Consider the following 19,489-nt stretch of genomic DNA (forward strand, 5'->3'; position numbering starts at 1 on the left):
TGAACACAATCTTTGTGGGGTACAGTGAACACAATCTTTGTGGGGTGCAGTGAAGACAATCCTTGTGGGGTGCAGTGAAGACAATCCTTGTGGGGTGCAGTGAACAAAATCTTTGGGGGGTACAGTGAACACAATCTTTGTGGGGTGCAGTGAACAAAACCTTTGTGGGGTACAGTGAACACAATCTTTGTGGGGTGCAGTGAAGACAATCCTTTTGGAGTGCAGTGAACACAATCTTTGTGGGGTACAGTGAACACAATCTTTGTGGGGTGCAGTGAACAAAACCTTTGTGGGGTGCAGTGAACAAAACCTTTGTGGGGTACAGTGAACACAATCTTTGTGGGGTGCAGTGAACACAATCTTTGTGGGGTGCAGTGAACACAACCTTTGTGGGGTACAGTGAACACAATCTTTGTGGGGTGCAGAGAAGACAATCCTTTTGGGGTGCAGTGAACACAATCTTTGTGGGGTACAGTGAACACAATCTTTGTGGGGTGCAGTGAACAAAACCTTTGTGGGGTACAGTGAACACAATCTTTGTGGGGTGCAGTGAACAAAACCTTTGTGGGGTACAGTGAACACAATCTTTGTGGGGTACAGTGAACACAATCTTTGTGGGGTACAGTGAACACAATCTCATACTTCTGAAGCTTTGAGGGTGCTGCCTGTTCTATACTCCTCCTCCTCCTCCTCATCCATCCTTTTAGGTGTACAAACAATAGTAATTGGGGCCTAGTGTGCTTCTGTACGTGTGAAAAACATACACTTTTTTTGATCATATTTCCTATTCCGTTATTCAATAAAAACCTTTGGGGCTCAATTAAATTGCGGAATAGTCTGTGTCGGTACGTGTGAGATCCACCTTTCCAAGTTTTTGGGGTTCATCTCATACTTCTGAAGCTTTGAGGGTGCTGCCTGTTCTATACTCCTCCTCCTCCTCTTCCTCATCCATCCTTTTAGGTGTACAAACAATAGTAATTGGGGCCTAGTGTGCTTCTGTACGTGTGAAAAACATACACTTTTTTTTGATCATATTTCCTATTCCGCTATTCAATAAAAACCTTTGGGGCTCAATTAAATTGCGGAATAGTCTGTGTCGGTACGTGTGAGATCCACCTTTCCAAGTTTTTGGGGTTCATCTCATACTTCTGAAGCTTTGAGGGTGCTGCCTGTTCTATACTCCTCCTCCTCCTCTTCCTCATCCATCCTTTTAGGTGTACAAACAATAGTAATTGGGGCCTAGTGTGCTTCTGTACGTGTGAAAAACATACACTTTTTTTGATCATATTTCCTATTCCGTTATTCAATAAAAACCTTTGGGGCTCAATTAAATTGCGGAATAGTCTGTGTCGGTACGTGTGAGATCCACCTTTCCAAGTTTTTGGGGTTCATCTCATACTTCTGAAGCTTTGAGGGTGCTGCCTGTTCTATACTCCTCCTCCTCCTCTTCCTCATCCATCCTTTTAGGTGTACAAACAATAGTAATTGGGGCCTAGTGTGCTTCTGTACGTGTGAAAAACATACACTTTTTTTTGATCATATTTCCTATTCCGCTATTCAATAAAAACCTTTGGGGCTCAATTAAATTGCGGAATAGTCTGTGTCGGTACGTGTGAGATCCACCTTTCCAAGTTTTTGGGGTTCATCTCATACTTCTGAAGCTTTGAGGGTGCTGCCTGTTCTATACTCCTCCTCCTCCTCTTCCTCATCCATCCTTTTAGGTGTACAAACAATAGTAATTGGGGCCTAGTGTGCTTCTGTACGTGTGAAAAACATACACTTTTTTTGATCATATTTCCTATTCCGTTATTCAATAAAAACCTTTGGGGCTCAATTAAATTGCGGAATAGTCTGTGTCGGTACGTGTGAGATCCACCTTTCCAAGTTTTTGGGGTTCATCTCATACTTCTGAAGCTTTGAGGGTGCTGCCTGTTCTATACTCCTCCTCCTCCTCTTCCTCATCCATCCTTTTAGGTGTACAAACAATAGTAATTGGGGCCTAGTGTGCTTCTGTACGTGTGAAAAACATACACTTTTTTTTGATCATATTTCCTATTCCGCTATTCAATAAAAACCTTTGGGGCTCAATTAAATTGCGGAATAGTCTGTGTCGGTACGTGTGAGATCCACCTTTCCAAGTTTTTGGGGTTCATCTCCTACTTCTGAAGCTTTGAGGGTGCTGCCTGTTCTATACTCCTCCTCCTCCTCCTCCTCATCCATCCTTTTAGGTGTACAAACAATAGTAATTGGGGCCTAGTGTGCTTCTGTACGTGTGAAAAACATACACTTTTTTTTGATCATATTTCCTATTCCGCTATTCAATAAAAACCTTTGGGGCTCAATTAAATTGCGGAATAGTCTGTGTCGGTACGTGTGAGATCCACCTTTCCAAGTTTTTGGGGTTCATCTCATACTTCTGAAGCTTTGAGGGTGCTGCCTGTTCTATACTCCTCCTCCTCCTCCTCCTCATCCATCCTTTTAGGTGTACAAACAATAGTAATTGGGGCCTAGTGTGCTTCTGTACGTGTGAAAAACATACACTTTTTTTTGATCATATTTCCTATTCCGCTATTCAATAAAAACCTTTGGGGCTCAATTAAATTGCGGAATAGTCTGTGTCGGTACGTGTGAGATCCACCTTTCCAAGTTTTTGGGGTTCATCTCATACTTCTGAAGCTTTGAGGGTGCTGCCTGTTCTATACTCCTCCTCCTCCTCCTCCTCATCCATCCTTTTAGGTGTACAAACAATAGTAATTGGGGCCTAGTGTGCTTCTGTACGTGTGAAAAACATACACTTTTTTTTGATCATATTTCCTATTCCGCTATTCAATAAAAACCTTTGGGGCTCAATTAAATTGCGGAATAGTCTGTGTCTGTACGTGTGAGATCCACCTTTCCAAGTTTTTGGGGTTCATCTCCTACTTCTGAAGCTTTGAGGGTGCTGCCTGTTCTATACTCCTCCTCCTCCTCATCCATCCTTTTAGGTGTACAAACAATAGTAATTGGGGCCTAGTGTGCTTCTGTACGTGTGAAAAACATACACTTTTTTTTGATCATATTTCCTATTCCGCTATTCAATAAAAACCTTTGGGGCTCAATTAAATTGCGGAATAGTCTGTGTCGGTACGTGTGAGATCCACCTTTCCAAGTTTTTGGGGTTCATCTCCTACTTCTGAAGCTTTGAGGGTGCTGCCTGTTCTATACTCCTCCTCCTCCCGGCGGTCTCCTCGCTCAGGCAGCGGGATGGGATAGTCACCGCACTGGCGTGCAGCGTCCGCATTATATGGGGAAGCAACATACCAAGTGCGGGAAAACATGGCGCCAATGCGCATCAAGGCCCCGCCCCCCGTGGGCCGGTATGGCAGAGCATGGCGACGGGAGAGGCGGGGCATGGGCGCATTGCGACTCCCGGGGACAGAGAACCAGCCGTGACAAGGCAAAGCCAAAGGCTATTCGTAAAAGATAAAAAAAATGAATAGGTGTTGTCAGCACTGTTGTGTAGCATATATGGGTACAATAATTTGTCAACCAACAGGATAATAGTGTATGGGATGGTGGTGCAGATCACTGGGGGGGACACAGGTGTCTTCCACCTAAATATATATATAAAAACAGGGGGTGTGATCCTTGATGCGCATTGGCGCCATGTTTTTCAGCGCTTGGTATGTTGCATACAATGTTGCATACAATGCGGAAGCTGCACGCCAGTGCGGTGACTATCCCATCCCGCTGCCTGAGCGCCTGAGCGAGGAGAAAGCGAGGAGAAAGCCATACCCGACCTCATGCTGCGGCCTTCCCCGCACTTTCGTGGCAGCTTACATGGCGTTGGTGGATACTCTAGATGTCGGCTCGGGATCCCTTGGATCAAGCAGGAACTTATTTGGTAACTTATTTTTCAACTCTCTTCACTTTTTTACTTTGTAGGTTTTTTTTTTTATATATTTAAGCTGTATCCAAACACACCAACGCCACATAAAAAATAGGCCAAGGGAAGTCTAAATTGTAGAAGTCCAATAGTTCTTTCACTGTTATAGTAACCATAGAAAAGGGGTGAGTACTTTAAAACTCCCTGTAAAATGAAAACACCTAGTAAATACTACATGTAAAATACCAATACATTGTATCTGTGTTAATTTTGGCATTAAATTTTGATTTAGTTTTAATCATAGTCTTTTGACTAAAATACAATTTTAGTTTTAGTTGTATTTTAGTCATCTTAATTAGTGTTGAGCGAACACGGACTGTATTATTCGTGTTCGTACCGAATAATTGGATTTTTGTTACCCGAACACGAACACGGACACTTTACTGTATATTCGGGTAAAAATCCGTGTTCGGTCGTTTTATTTCCGGGTTTTGCATGCTTTGGCGCTCTTTTCATGGCGGGCTTTCAACAGCCAATCAACAATCGTTTAACTGGTGTGCCTTAAGCCATCCCAGCCATGCCTGCAAATGTCTCAGTAGCTGTGATTGGCCGTCTGAAGCATGTGACCAAGTCTTTATAAGTTCGAGGCAGCCGCAGCGGCGTCATTATGCTGCTTAGATCAGGGACAGAGCACACATCAACGTGCTGGCTGCTGATTAGGGAAAGATAGGCAGGAAAAAACCATTTGTGTCCGGATAGAATTGAGGGACAGGTCGGAGTGTTTAGGCAGGGCGAGTTGTAGGCATTTTAGGCATAGAGTCTGCTGAATTATAGGGTCAGTGTGTTCTACAAACTACAATCGATATTGCTGTGTGGGGTGGGGTCTGCACTTAGTTCTCCTGATCTACGATCTCTTCTCAATCCTGTTAGGGACAGAGTCTGCTGAATTTTAGGGAAAGTGTGTTCTACAAACTACAATCGATATTGCTGTGTGGTGTGGGATAGGAGATAGGCAGGTGTCAGTGATCCACATCCATTTTTCTGTGTGTGGGCTGCAGTGAACACAATCTTTTTGGGGTGCAGTGAACACAATCCTTTTGGAGTGCAGTGAACAAAATCTTTGTGGGGTGCAGTGAACAAAACCTTTGTGGGGGTACAGTGAACACAATCTTTGTGGGGTGCAGTGAAGAAAATCCTTGTGGGGTGCAGTGAAGACAATCCTTGTGGGGTGCAGTGAACAAAATCTTTGGGGGGTACAGTGAACACAATCTTTGTGGGGTGCAGAGAAGACAATCCTTGTGGGGTGCAGTGAACAAAATCTTTGGGGGGGTACAGTGATCACAATCTTTGTGGGGTGCAGTGAACAAAACCTTTGTGGGGTGCAGTGAACACAATCTTTGTGGGGTGCAGTGAAGACAATCCTTGTGGGGTGCAGTGAAGACAATCCTTGTGGGGTGCAGTGAACAAAATCTTTGGGGGGTACAGTGAACACAATCTTTGTGGGGTGCAGTGAACAAAACCTTTGTGGGGTACAGTGAACACAATCTTTGTGGGGTGCAGTGAACAAAACCTTTGTGGGGTACAGTGAACACAATCTTTGTGGGGTGCAGTGAAGACAATCCTTTTGGAGTGCAGTGAACACAATCTTTGTGGGGTACAGTGAACACAATCTTTGTGGGGTGCAGTGAACAAAACCTTTGTGGGGTACAGTGAACACAATCTTTGTGGGGTGCAGTGAACACAATCTTTGTGGGGTGCAGTGAACAAAACCTTTGTGGGGTGCAGTGAACACAACCTTTGTGGGGTACAGTGAACACAATCTTTGTGGGGTGCAGTGAACAAAACCTTTGTGGGGTACAGTGAACACAATCTTTGTGGGGTGCAGTGAACAAAACCTTTGTGGGGTACAGTGAACACAATCTTTGTGGGGTGCAGTGAACAAAACCTTTGTGGGGTACAGTGAACACAATCTTTGTGGGGTGCAGTGAAGACAATCCTTTTGGAGTGCAGTGAACAAAATCTTTGTAGGGTACAGTGAACACAATCTTTGTGGGGTGCAGTGAACAAAATCTTTGTGGGGTACAGTGAACACAATCTTTGTGGGGTGCAGTGAAGACAATCCTTGTGGGGTGCAGTGAAGACAATCCTTGTGGGGTGCAGTGAACAAAATCTTTGGGGGGTACAGTGAACACAATCTTTGTGGGGTGCAGTGAACAAAACCTTTGTGGGGTACAGTGAACACAATCTTTGTGGGGTGCAGTGAACAAAACCTTTGTGGGGTACAGTGAACACAATCTTTGTGGGGTGCAGTGAAGACAATCCTTTTGGAGTGCAGTGAACACAATCTTTGTGGGGTACAGTGAACACAATCTTTGTGGGGTGCAGTGAACAAAACCTTTGTGGGGTACAGTAAACACAATCTTTGTGGGGTGCAGTGAACACAATCTTTGTGGGGTGCAGTGAACAAAACCTTTGTGGGGTGCAGTGAACACAACCTTTGTGGGGTACAGTGAACACAATCTTTGTGGGGTGCAGTGAACAAAACCTTTGTGGGGTACAGTGAACACAATCTTTGTGGGGTACAGTGAACACAATCTTTGTGGGGTGCAGTGAACAAAACCTTTGTGGGGTACAGTGAACACAATCTTTGTGGGGTGCAGTGAACAAAACCTTTGTGGGGTACAGTGAACACAATCTTTGTGGGGTGCAGTGAAGACAATCCTTTTGGAGTGCAGTGAACAAAATCTTTGTGGGGTACAGTGAACACAATCTTTGTGGGGTGCAGTGAACAAAATCTTTGTGGGGTACAGTGAACACAATCTTTGTTGGGTGCAGTGAAGACAATCCCTGTGGGGTGCAGTGAAGACAATCCTTGTGGGGTGCAGTGAAGACAATCCTTGTGGGGTGCAGTGAACAAAATCTTTGGGGGGGTACAGTGAACACAATCTTTGTGGGGTGAGTGAACACAATCTTTGTGGGGTGCAGTGAACACAATCTTTGTGGGGTGCAGTGAAGACAATCCTTTTGTAGTTCAGTGAACACAATCTTTGTGGTGTACATTGAACACAATCTTTGTGGGGTGCAGTGAAGACAATCCTTGTTGGGTGCAGTGAAGACAATCCTTGTGGGGTGCAGTGAACAAAATCTTTGGGGGGTACAGTGAACACAATCTTTGTGGGGTGCAGTGAACAAAACCTTTGTGGGGTACAGTGAACACAATCTTTGTGGGGTGCAGTGAAGACAATCCTTTTGGAGTGCAGTGAACACAATCTTTGTGGGGTACAGTGAACACAATCTTTGTGGGGTGCAGTGAACAAAACCTTTGTGGGGTGCAGTGAACAAAACCTTTGTGGGGTACAGTGAACACAATCTTTGTGGGGTGCAGTGAACAAAATCTTTGTGGGGTACAGTGAACACAATCTTTGTGGGGTTCAGTGAAGACAATCCTTGTGGGGTGCAGTGAAGACAATCCTTGTGGGGTGCAGTGAACAAAATCTTTGGGGGGTACAGTGAACACAATCTTTGTGGGGTGCAGTGAACAAAACCTTTGTGGGGTACAGTGAACACAATCTTTGTGGGGTGCAGTGAACAAAACCTTTGTGGGGTACAGTGAACACAATCTTTGTGGGGTGCAGTGAAGACAATCCTTTTGGAGTGCAGTGAACACAATCTTTGTGGGGTACAGTGAACACAATCTTTGTGGGGTGCAGTGAACAAAACCTTTGTGGGGTACAGTGAACACAATCTTTGTGGGGTGCAGTGAACACAATCTTTGTGGGGTGCAGTGAACAAAACCTTTGTGGGGTGCAGTGAACACAACCTTTGTGGGGTACAGTGAACACAATCTTTGTGGGGTGCAGTGAACAAAACCTTTGTGGGGTACAGTGAACACAATCTTTGTGGGGTACAGTGAACACAATCTTTGTGGGGTGCAGTGAACAAAACCTTTGTGGGGTACAGTGAACACAATCTTTGTGGGGTGCAGTGAACAAAACCTTTGTGGGGTACAGTGAACACAATCTTTGTGGGGTGCAGTGAAGACAATCCTTTTGGAGTGCAGTGAACAAAACCTTTGTGGGGTACAGTGAACACAATCTTTGTGGGGTGCAGTGAACAAAATCTTTGTGGGGTACAGTGAACACAATCTTTGTTGGGTGCAGTGAAGACAATCCCTGTGGGGTGCAGTGAAGACAATCCTTGTGGGGTGCAGTGAAGACAATCCTTGTGGGGTGCAGTGAACAAAATCTTTGGGGGGTACAGTGAACACAATCTTTGTGGGGTGCAGTGAACACAATCTTTGTGGGGTGCAGTGAACACAATCTTTGTGGGGTGCAGTGAAGACAATCCTTTTGGAGTGCAGTGAACACAATCTTTGTGGGGTACAGTGAACACAATCTTTGTGGGGTGCAGTGAAGACAATCCTTGTGGGGTGCAGTGAAGACAATCCTTGTGGGGTGCAGTGAACAAAATCTTTGGGGGGTACAGTGAACACAATCTTTGTGGGGTGCAGTGAACAAAACCTTTGTGGGGTACAGTGAACACAATCTTTGTGGGGTGCAGTGAAGACAATCCTTTTGGAGTGCAGTGAACACAATCTTTGTGGGGTACAGTGAACACAATCTTTGTGGGGTGCAGTGAACAAAACCTTTGTGGGGTGCAGTGAACAAAACCTTTGTGGGGTACAGTGAACACAATCTTTGTGGGGTGCAGTGAACACAATCTTTGTGGGGTGCAGTGAACACAACCTTTGTGGGGTACAGTGAACACAATCTTTGTGGGGTGCAGAGAAGACAATCCTTTTGGGGTGCAGTGAACACAATCTTTGTGGGGTACAGTGAACACAATCTTTGTGGGGTGCAGTGAACAAAACCTTTGTGGGGTACAGTGAACACAATCTTTGTGGGGTGCAGTGAACAAAACCTTTGTGGGGTACAGTGAACACAATCTTTGTGGGGTACAGTGAACACAATCTTTGTGGGGTACAGTGAACACAATCTCATACTTCTGAAGCTTTGAGGGTGCTGCCTGTTCTATACTCCTCCTCCTCCTCCTCATCCATCCTTTTAGGTGTACAAACAATAGTAATTGGGGCCTAGTGTGCTTCTGTACGTGTGAAAAACATACACTTTTTTTTGATCATATTTCCTATTCCGCTATTCAATAAAAACCTTTGGGGCTCAATTAAATTGCGGAATAGTCTGTGTCGGTACGTGTGAGATCCACCTTTCCAAGTTTTTGGGGTTCATCTCATACTTCTGAAGCTTTGAAGGTGCTGCCTGTTCTATACTCCTCCTCCTCCTCCTCCTCCTCATCCATCCTTTTAGGTGTACAAACAATAGTAATTGGGGCCTAGTGTGCTTCTGTACGTGTGAAAAACATACACTTTTTTTTTATCATATTTCCTATTCCGCTATTCAATAAAAACCTTTGTGGCTCAATTAAATTGCGGAATAGTCTGTGTCGGTACGTGTGAGATCCACCTTTCCAAGTTTTTGGGGTTCATCTCATACTTCTGAAGATTTGAGGGTGCTGCCTGTTCCATACTCCTCTTCCTCATCCTCCCTTTAGGGTAGGAAAAAATTTAATCGGGCCTAGTCTGTGTTTGTACGTGTGAGATACACAGTTTTTTATCCTATTCCGCTATTCAATACACACCCTTTTGGTGTAAAAAACATTAAATTGCGGCATAGTTTGCATATTTGACTGTGAGTTACACCCGTGCGATACTGTTGTTCTTTTGTTCCGCTATTCAATAAAGACCTTTCTAGAGCAAGATCTTAAATTTCAGAAATATGAGGAGAGCGTCAAATAGGGGCCGTGGCCTGGGTCGTGGTGGTGCTGCTGCTAGAGCTCCTGTTGCAAGGAGAGGACGTGGTCGATCTGTGCCAGCTACACGCACAAGTGAAACACCTTCCTCAAGTGTGAGTAGGCGACAGAACCTGCATCAGTATTTGGTAGGGCATCATACGCCTCTAGAAGTGATGAGGCCAGAACAAGTGGAGGCGATAGTAGATTGGTTTGCTGCTGACAGTGCCTCCAGTTCCTTCACATTGTCCCCCACCCAGTCTACTGCAGAAAGGTCAGAGTTGGCACCTGCAGCCGATGTCCAACCGTCTTTCACCTCACCCCCTTGCAAATCAGGCAAGCAGTCTGAGACCCAAGCCATAGAGCAGTCTCTTATTCTTTTTGAGGACTCTGTCAGCAGGGTTTCCCAGGGCCATCCACCTAGCCCTGCCCCAGAAGTGGAAGAGATTGAGTGCAGCGATGCCCAACCACTTATTTCTCAAGATGAGTACATGGAAGGACCATCACAGCACGTCTCCGATGATGACGAAACGCAGGTGCCAACTGCTGCGGCGTTCAGCATTGTGAAGACCGACAGGGAGGGCAGGGGTGAAGACTGGGTGGAAGATGATGTGGAGGACGATGAGGTCCTCGACCCCACATGGAATGAAGGTCATGCAGGTGACCTGAGTAGTTTGGAGGAAGAGGCGGTGGTCGCACAGAGCCACCAGCACAGCATAAGAGGGAGCAGGGTGCAGAAGCGGAGCGGCCGTGCCCTAGACACTACGCCTGCTACTGTCCAACGCAGCAAGGGAACGAGCGCACCAAAGTCAGCTCAAAAGAGTTCTCTAGCGTGGAAGTTCTTTAGAAAATGTGCTGATGACAGGACACGAGTGGTTTGCACCCTGTGCAATCAGAGCCTGAAGCGAGGCATAAACCTTCTCAACCTGAGCACAACCTGCATGATCAGGCATCTAAGTGCAAAGCACGAGCTGCAGTGGAGTACACACCTTCAAAACCAAGAAACGTCTCTGGCTCATCCTGCTTCCTCTTCTGCTGCAGTCTCGGCCGCTCCAGCCACCTCTGTAGTCATACCGGCACCTGCCACCCCGCAAACAGACGATCTGTCAGCAACACCACCACCTGGGTCACCAACAACCATCTCCACAATGTCCCATGGAAGCGTTCAGCTTTCCATCTCCCAAACACTTGAGAGGAAGAGGAAGTACCCCCCTACCCACCCGCGATCCCTGGCCCTGAATGCCAGCATTTCACAATTATTGGCCTTTGAAATGCTGTCATTCCGTCTGGTGGAGACGCCCAGTTTTAAAAAGCTTATGTCGGTGGCTGTCCCACAGTACGTCGTGCCCAGCCGCCACTACTTTTCCAGGCAAGCCATCCCTTCCCTGCACAACCAAGTGGGGGAAAAAATCAGGTGTGCACTGCGCAACGCCATCTGTGCCAAGGTCCACCTAACTACCGATACGTGGACCAGTAAGCACGGTCAGGGGCGTTATATCTCCCTCACGGCACACTGGGTAAATGCAGTGGCGGATGGGCCTGAGGCGGATAGCAATTTGGCACATGTCCTTCCACCACCGAGGATTGCAGGACGCTTCAGTTTGCCTCCTGTTCCTAACTCATCCTACTCTGCTACCTCATCCTCTACCGCCTCCTCATCCGGACAGCGTAATACCTTCACCACCAACTTCAGCACGGCCAGGGCTAAACGACAGCAGGCAGTTTTACAACTTGCCTGTTTGGGGGACAAACCACACACCGCGCAGGAGTTGTGGAGGAGCATGGAACAGCAGACAAATGAGTGGTTGCTGCCAGCGAGCCTCAAGCCCGGCCTGGTGGTGTGCGAGGTTCCTTAAAAACTACCCCGATATGTCAGAGCTGCTGCAGAAAGTGCGGGCCGTCTGTGCGCACTTTCGGCGTTCTCACCCTGCTGCTGCTCGCCTGGCAGGGCTGCAGCGTAACTTCGGCCTTCCCGCTCACCGCCTCATATGTGACGTGCCCACAAGGTGGAACTCCACCTTGCACATGCTGCAAAGACTGTGCGAGCAGCAGCAGGCCATAGTGGAGTTTCAGCTGCAGCACGCACGCGTGAGTCGCTCTGCGGAACAGCACCACTTCACCACCAATAACTGGGCCTCCATGCGAGACCTGTGTGCCTTGTTGCGCTGTTTTGAGTACTCCACCAACATGGCCAGTGGCAATGACGCCGTTCTCAGCTTAACTATCCCACTTCTATGCCTCCTTGAAAAAACAATTCGGGCGATGATGGAAGAGGATGTGGCACAGGATGAGGAGGAGGAGGAGGATGAAGAGGTAACATTTCAAAGGCTTTCAGGGCAGTCATTCGCAAGGGGCTCCAAGGGTGGGTTCCTGCACACACAAACGCCAGGGACACAATTGTCCAGCAGGGGCACAGTTCTGGAGGATGAGGAGGATGAGGAGGAGGAGGAGCTGGAGGAGGAGATGGAACCATGTTCACAGCAGGGTGGCACCCAGGCCAGCTCATGGCCATCACTGGTGCGTGGCTGGGGGGATACAGAGGACACGGACGATACACCTCCCACAGAGGACAGCCTTTCGTCGCCTCTGGGCAGCCTGGCACACATGAGCGATTACATGCTGCAGTGTCTCCACAACGACCGCCGAGTTGCCCACATTCTAACTTGTGCTGATTACTGGGTGGCCACGCTGCTGGATCCCCGTTACAAGGACAACGTACCGTCCTTAATTCACTCACTGGAGCGCGATCGCAAGATGCGCGAGTACAAGCGCACGCTGGTAGACGCGATGCTGCTGGCATTCCCATCTGACAGCGGGGCCACAGTGGAAGCACAAGGCAGAGGAGGAGGAGGTCGCCAACTCAACCAGGGCACCGCCAGCACCTCAGAAGGCAGGGTTAGCATGGCCGAAATGTGGAAAAGCTTTGTCAGCACGCCACAACAAACAGCAGCACCAGCAGCTCAGATGGAACGTCTTAGCAGGAGGCAGCATTTTACCAACATGGTGGAGCAGTATGTGTGCACAAGCCTACATGTAGTGAATGAGGGGTCTGCCCCCTTCAACTTCTGGGTCTCCAAATTGGGCACATGGCCTGAGCTTGCCCTTTACGCCTTGGAGGTGCTGGCGTGCCCTGCAGCCAGTGTATTATCTGAACGGGTATTTAGCACGGCTGGGGGTGTTATAACAGACAAGCGCAGCCGCCTGTCCAGAGACAATGTGGACAAGCTCACGTTCATTAAAATGAACCAGGCATGGATCCCACGGGACTTTTCCGTACCTTGTGCAGAATAGCAATGGATACCGACCTTACCCAGCCATTGTTCCATTTTTGCTCTTTCTCACTCTTTTGGGGTGTACCCTCATTTAAAATTTGTGAAAAGAAGCAGTGTTGGCTACCTCGTCCTCCTCCTCAGGGCCAGATTAACGTAGGGGCTATTGGAGCTGCAGCTCCATGCAGGCCCCTACCTTTTATATAGGCCCCGGGTTGGCCATATTCACTGTGACCGCTCTTCTGTCACTTGTAAACACAGAAGTCTGGCTTCTATGCTCGCTTCCCCAGGCAGCACCCTCAGAACCTCCCCACACAGCGCGAAGGCCGGACAAGGAGGGACAGTTGCCGATGCATGGATGTGTTTATGGGCTTCAGAGACAGCATCCCATGTTGAATTAGGCATGCATGGCTGCACCCTTCCTCCTCTGGGTGCATGCCAAGGCACGGCCCTTAAGGCCCTTCAAAATCCTCAGCACCAAGACCATGATGCTCTTAATCCGGCCCTGGTCCTCCTCCACCGCCGCTTCCACCTACACCGCCCATAGGTGTGCGCAGCCTATTGCATTAGGGTGTGCACCCCAAAGTTGAAATACACATGCATGTGTTTGCCTACATGTACATGGCCCCGATACATTACTCTCCCTGCTGGCAAAGAGAAATAGAGCAGAGCAGGTGCGAGGGAGATCTTTCCCATCTCCTCACTGGCAAACAGAGCGATAATGCTATGTGCCCTAGGTGATTAGGGTGTGCCCAGGTACACCAGGCACACCCTGTGCGCACGCCTATGACACCGCCACATCCACCACCACCTCAACCTCCCTCCTACTCCATATGGGCCTCGTCCTTCAGAGATGAAGAACATTGTTTTATTTTTCTGTTTTTTTTTTTGTTGTTTTAAGTTATTTCCCTATCCACATTTGTTTGCAGAGCACTTGCCATGCTCTTAACTACGTTTTGCTGCCATTTGCAGCACTCTAGCCCTTTCCATTGGTGTTTTAGAGCCATTTTAGTGCCTTAAAGTTCGGGTCCCCATTGACTTCAATGGGGTTCGGTGTCCGGGAAAAGTTCGGTAAAAGTCCGGGACACGGACCCGGACTTTTTTTTAAAGTTCGGCCGAACCCGTCGAACACGGACATCTAGGTGTCCGCTCAACCCTAATCTTAATTGTTTTAGTTTTGGTCGTATTTTAATTGACTTAAATCTCCAGTTCATTTTAGTGGACTAAAATAGAATGGGTTTAGTTAAGATTTAATGCATTATTTAAGCCAGCCCTCAAATTTTCCACTCGCCTACTCGCATTTTGCGAGTGGAAAATTATGTCAGGCGAGCTACTGTCAGGGGAAGAGAGGAGAGGAAAGCCGCCGAACGATTGGATAATGTCAGCGGCGGATCATCCCGCTCAGCTTTAATTGTAATTGCCGCCCACTCGCCGACACACAGTTCCGTCTCCTAGCCCGGCTTCTTTGACAGACAGAACACCCGGCCAACCAGGACGTGTTCTGTCTATCAAAGAAGCCGGGCTAGGAGGCGGGACTGTGTATGTCGGCGAGCGGCAATTACAATTAAACCTGAGCGGGATGATCCGCCGCTGACATTATCCGGCCAGCAGGACTGATGGAGGGGGTAAGCCGATCATCTCACCCAGAGCCGGTACAAGGGAGGGTGGGATGGATGGAAGGATGGCTGCCCTGGGCGTCTGTGTCATGGGAGGTGGAGGGGCGCTGCCAGGAGTGTTTGTGACAGGAGAGAGCAGGATGCGCTCTCTCTGTCTTCTCGCCGGGCTTCACACACTCCTGTCAGATCGGTACTTCTCCCCTTAAAGAGTCAGAGTGGAGGTGGAGCGGAGGAGAAGACAATTAGTTCCTAATGCTTTGCACGGACAGCTCGGGAGAGATGCGGCTGCAGAAGGGGAAGAAGATTGCGGCTCAGGAAGGACACTGCATGTCAGATCCGAACTATACAGAGTTTGTTATCCCCTCTCCTCCGAGTCAAAGTAAGCAATGTGGAAAGGGGGCGGGTAACAAACTCTGTATAGTCCCATCTGACATCCAGTATCATTCCTGAGCCGCAATCTTCTTCCCCTTCTGCTTCTGCAGCCGCATCTCTTCCACCAGCTGTCCGTGCAAAGCAATAGGAATAGGAATCGGCTTCTCCTCCGCTCCTCCTCTGCTCTCACATATGAAGAAGAGGATCACAGCGATGTGCCGCGCTGTATCTGAGGTCTGCATGCTGGAGGAAAGGGAGAACTACACTGACTGGGGTACAAAGCTTATCCTGTCACTTCCCAAATTCCCATCTCAGCACAATCCCCCCACCCTCCTAGCACAATCCCTCCCATCTCAGCACAACCCCCCCCTCCTAGTTCAACCCCCCATCTCAGCACAGTCCCCCCCTCCTAGTTCAACCCCCCATCTCAGCACAGTCCCCCCCTCTTAGCACAATCCCCCCTCCCTCCTAGCACAACCCCCCCTCCTAGCACAACCCCCCCATCTCAGCACAATCCCCCCCTCCTAGCAAAACCCCCCCCCATCACAGCACAATCCCCCTCCTAGCACAACCCCCCCCCCATCTCAGCACAATCCCCCCTCCTAGCAAACCCCCCCCCCCATCTCAGCACAATCCCCCCTCCTAGCACAACCCCCCCATCTCAGCACAATCCCCCCTCCTAGCAAAACCCCCCCCCCCATCTCAGCACAATCCCCCCTCCTAGCAAAACCCCCCCATCTCAGCACAATCCCCCCTCCTAGCACAACCCCCCATCTCAGCACAATCCCCCCTCCTAGCAAACCCCCCCATCTCAGCACAATCCCCCCTCCTAGCAAAACCCCCCTATCTCAGCACAACCCCCCCTCCTAGCACAACCCCCCATCTCAGCACAATCCCCCCTCCTAGCAAAACCCCCTTATCTCAGCACAGTCCCCCATCTCAGCACAACCCCCCCTCCTAGCACAACCCCCCCATCTCAGCACAGTCCCTCCCCCTCCTAGCACAACCCCCCATCTCAGCACAATCCCCCCATCTCAGCACAGCCCCCCCATTTCAGCACAGCCCCCCCCTCCTAGCACAATCCCCCATCTCAGCACAGTCCCTCCCCTCCTAGCACAACCCCCCCATCTCAGCACAATCCCCCCTCCTAGCAAAACCCCCTTATCTCAGCACGGTCCCCCCCATCTCAGCACAATCCCCCCCCTCCTAGCACAACCCCCCCATCTCAGCACAGTCCCTTCCCCTCCTAGCACAACTCCCCATCTCAGCACAATCCCCCCATCTCAGCACAGCCCCCCCTCCTAGCACAATCCCACCATCTCAGCACAGTCCCCCCCCCTCCTAGCACAACCCCCCCATCTCAGCACAGTCCCCCCCCCCTTAGCACAACCCCCCTCCCATATTGATCCCACCTAGAAGTAATCATCTTCCAGAACAGGAAGTCTTGGGGCTGTTAAAAAGGGGGTATTGGGGGGGGGGGGTTGTGCCAGTAGGAATAATGGGGTTTTTTTGTGCTAGGGGGAAGATTTTGATGGGGGGGAGGATTTGATGGGTAGGATTTGTTCTAGGAGGTGAAATTTGGGGGGGGGGGTACTAGGATGGTGATTTGGGGGTTCCAGACCCTTGATGGGCACTGATTAGGCTGCACTGATGGGCACTGAAAACGTTGTTATTAATATTTATTTTTGTAACTTCTGCATTAATGCAAAAACATTTAACAGTGTAATTTTATGAGATAATTTATGAGGGTGTGTTTAGGGGCGGAATTATGGGCGGGGCAGGGTAGGAGTTGGGTGGGGCAACTGGTGGCGAGTAACCCTTAAGGCCTGGCTAGTAGCTCAGGACTTTAAATTTTGAGCCCTGATTTAAGCAATTCTTAAGAATTGCCAAATTCATTATATGCTCCGGGAAAAAAAAGCTAATACCATGTTATTGTTTATAATGATCTAAATATAAAGTGCAGCTCAACCATGAATATGAATATAAATCATTAAAAACAAATCAAAGTCCAAAGTGCATCAGTGACAAAAAACAGTTCAAACTGTAGATATCTGCTCCACCTCTATGAAATCTCCACGTGACAATACAAATTAATAATCCAGTGTGTTCAGTGACCACCACCTATGGATAGAATGCATGCCCACCTCCCAGTTATGACCCCATAACAGAGTCAAAATCGCCTGGTATGCCTAGTATGATGTCTTTATAAGACAATGTTGGAACACTCCTGTAGGGAATACTCTTGAACCACGTTGATTTACTTTTGAGAACTCGATCATCCATATAGGACCATAAAAACAAAATGGAAAACCGTAGTGCTCTCTGCTAAAACTCATCCCATGCTGAAGAAGCCCCATACGGGAGCATAATGCTTTCAGGTGGGAGGGGCCATTTTTCAGGATGTTTTGTACTCTTGTATCAGCACAGTGAGCTGATGATACTGTATGGTTTATATTCACATTTTTATGTGAGTGTTCCTAATTCCTGGGTTTAGTTTTTAATAAATTCATTTTAGCAGAGAGCACTATTGTTTTCCATTTTGTTTTTATGGTCATACATGGATAATCGAGTTCTTAGAAGTGGATTAACATGGTTCAAGGGTGTTCCCTACAGGAGTGTTCAAACATCGTCTTATAAAGACATCATACCAGGCATTCCAGGTGATTGTGAATCTGTTATTTGGTCATAACTGAGAGGTGAGCAGGCATTCGTAGGTAGTGGTCACTGAACACACTGGATTATTAATTCAAACTGTCACGTGGAGTTTTCATAGATGTGGAGCAGATATCTACAGTTTGGATTGTCACTGATGCACATTAGACATATGATTTGATTTGTTTTTAATGATTTGTATTCATATTCATGGTTGCGCTGCACTTTATATTTATATCATTATTTTTAAAGATTATAGAGTCACTGGTGGACAAGCTCTAATAAGTGTTGGCAGCAATCACAGTAGGCCTTTAGTCTAGGCCATTAGTTACTATTTTATGTTATACAGTATCTCACAAAAGTGAGTACACCCCTCTCATTTTTGTAAATATTTTATTATATCTTTTTATGTAACAACACTGAAGAAATGACACTTTGCTACAATGTAAAGTAGTGAGTGTACAGTTTGTATAACAGTGTAAATTCACTGTCCCCTCAAAAATAACTCAACACACAGCCAATAATGTCTAAACCAGTGTGAAGTACACCCCTAAGTGAAAATGTCCAAATTAAGCCCAAAGTGTCAATATTTTGTGTGGCCACCATTATTTTCCAGCACTGCCTTAACCCTCTTGGGCATGGAATTCACCAGAGCTTCAAAGCTTGCCACTGGAGTCCTCTTCCACTCCTTCATGACGACATCATGGAGCTGGTGGATATTAGAGACTTTGCGCTCCTCCTTCTTCCATTTGAAGATGCCCCACAGATGCTCAGTAGGGTTTAGGTCTGGAGACATGCTTTGTCAGTCCATCACCTTTACCCTCAGAGTCTTTAGCAAGGCAGTGGTCATCTTGGAGGCGTATTTGGGGTTGTTAACATGTTGGAATACTGCCCTGCCACCCAGTCTCTGAAGGGAAGGGATCATGCTCTGCTTCAGTATGTCACAGTAAATGTTGGCATTCATGGTCCCTCAATGAACTGTAGCTCCCAAGTGCCAGCAGCACTCATGCAGCCCCAGACCATGACACTCCCACACCACCATGCTTGACTGTAGGCAAGACATATTTGTCTTTGTACTTCTCACCTGGTTGCCGCCACAAATGCTTGACACCATCTGAACCAAATAAGTTTATCTTGGTCTCATCAGCTCACAGGACATGGTTCCAGTAATCAATGTCCTTACTCTGCTTGTCTTCAGCAAACTGTTTGCAGGCTTTCTTGTGCATCATCGTTAGAAGAGGCATCCTTCCAGGAAAACAGCCATGCAGACCAATTTCATGCAGTGTGCGGCGTATGGTCTGAGCACTGACAGGCTGACTCCCCCCCCCCCCTTCAACCTCTGCAGCAATGCTGGCAGCACTCATACATCTTTTCCACAAAGACAACCTCTGGATATGACGCTGAGCACGTGTACTCAACCCCGTTGGTCGACCATGGCAAAGCCTGTTCTGAGTGGAACCTGTCCTGTTAAACCGCTGTATGGTCTTGGCCACTGTGCAGCAGCTCAGTTTCAGGGTCTTGGCAATCTCCTTATAGTCTAGGCCATCTTCATAAAGAGCAACAATTCTTTTTTCAGATCCTCAGAGAGTTCTTTGCCATGAGGTGTCATGTTGAACTTCTAGTGACCAGTATGAGAGAGTGAGAGCAATAACACCAAATTTAACACACCTGCTCCCCATTCACACCTGAGACCTTTTAACACTAACGAGTAACATGACACTGTTGAGGGAAAATGGCTAATTGGGCCCAATTTGGACATTTTAACTTATGGGTGTACTCACTTTTGTTTCCAGCGGTTTAGACATTAATGGCTGTGTATTCAATAAAAGGAGTAGGTATAATACAGGTATAGTATAGCCCACTCACGAGCGCTAATAAATAAATGACTGCAAGAATACCTAAAACACTAA

The 19,489-nt window shown here is 47.8% G+C and overlaps 1 protein-coding gene across 1 annotated transcript in view; it reads right to left on the reverse strand.

The window, feature by feature from the left end:
- The window catches only part of LOC309544384 (transmembrane channel-like protein 2-B), a gene marked incomplete at both ends in the record, with an annotated part of 202,500 nt that overhangs the window by 122,672 nt on the left and 60,339 nt on the right, over window positions 1-19,489 (reverse strand). The window lies entirely within an intron of this gene.

The sequence above is a fragment of the Pelophylax lessonae genome, assembly GCF_965119305.1.
Source record: "Pelophylax lessonae genome assembly, chromosome: 1".
Classification (NCBI taxonomy): domain Eukaryota; kingdom Metazoa; phylum Chordata; class Amphibia; order Anura; family Ranidae; genus Pelophylax; species Pelophylax lessonae.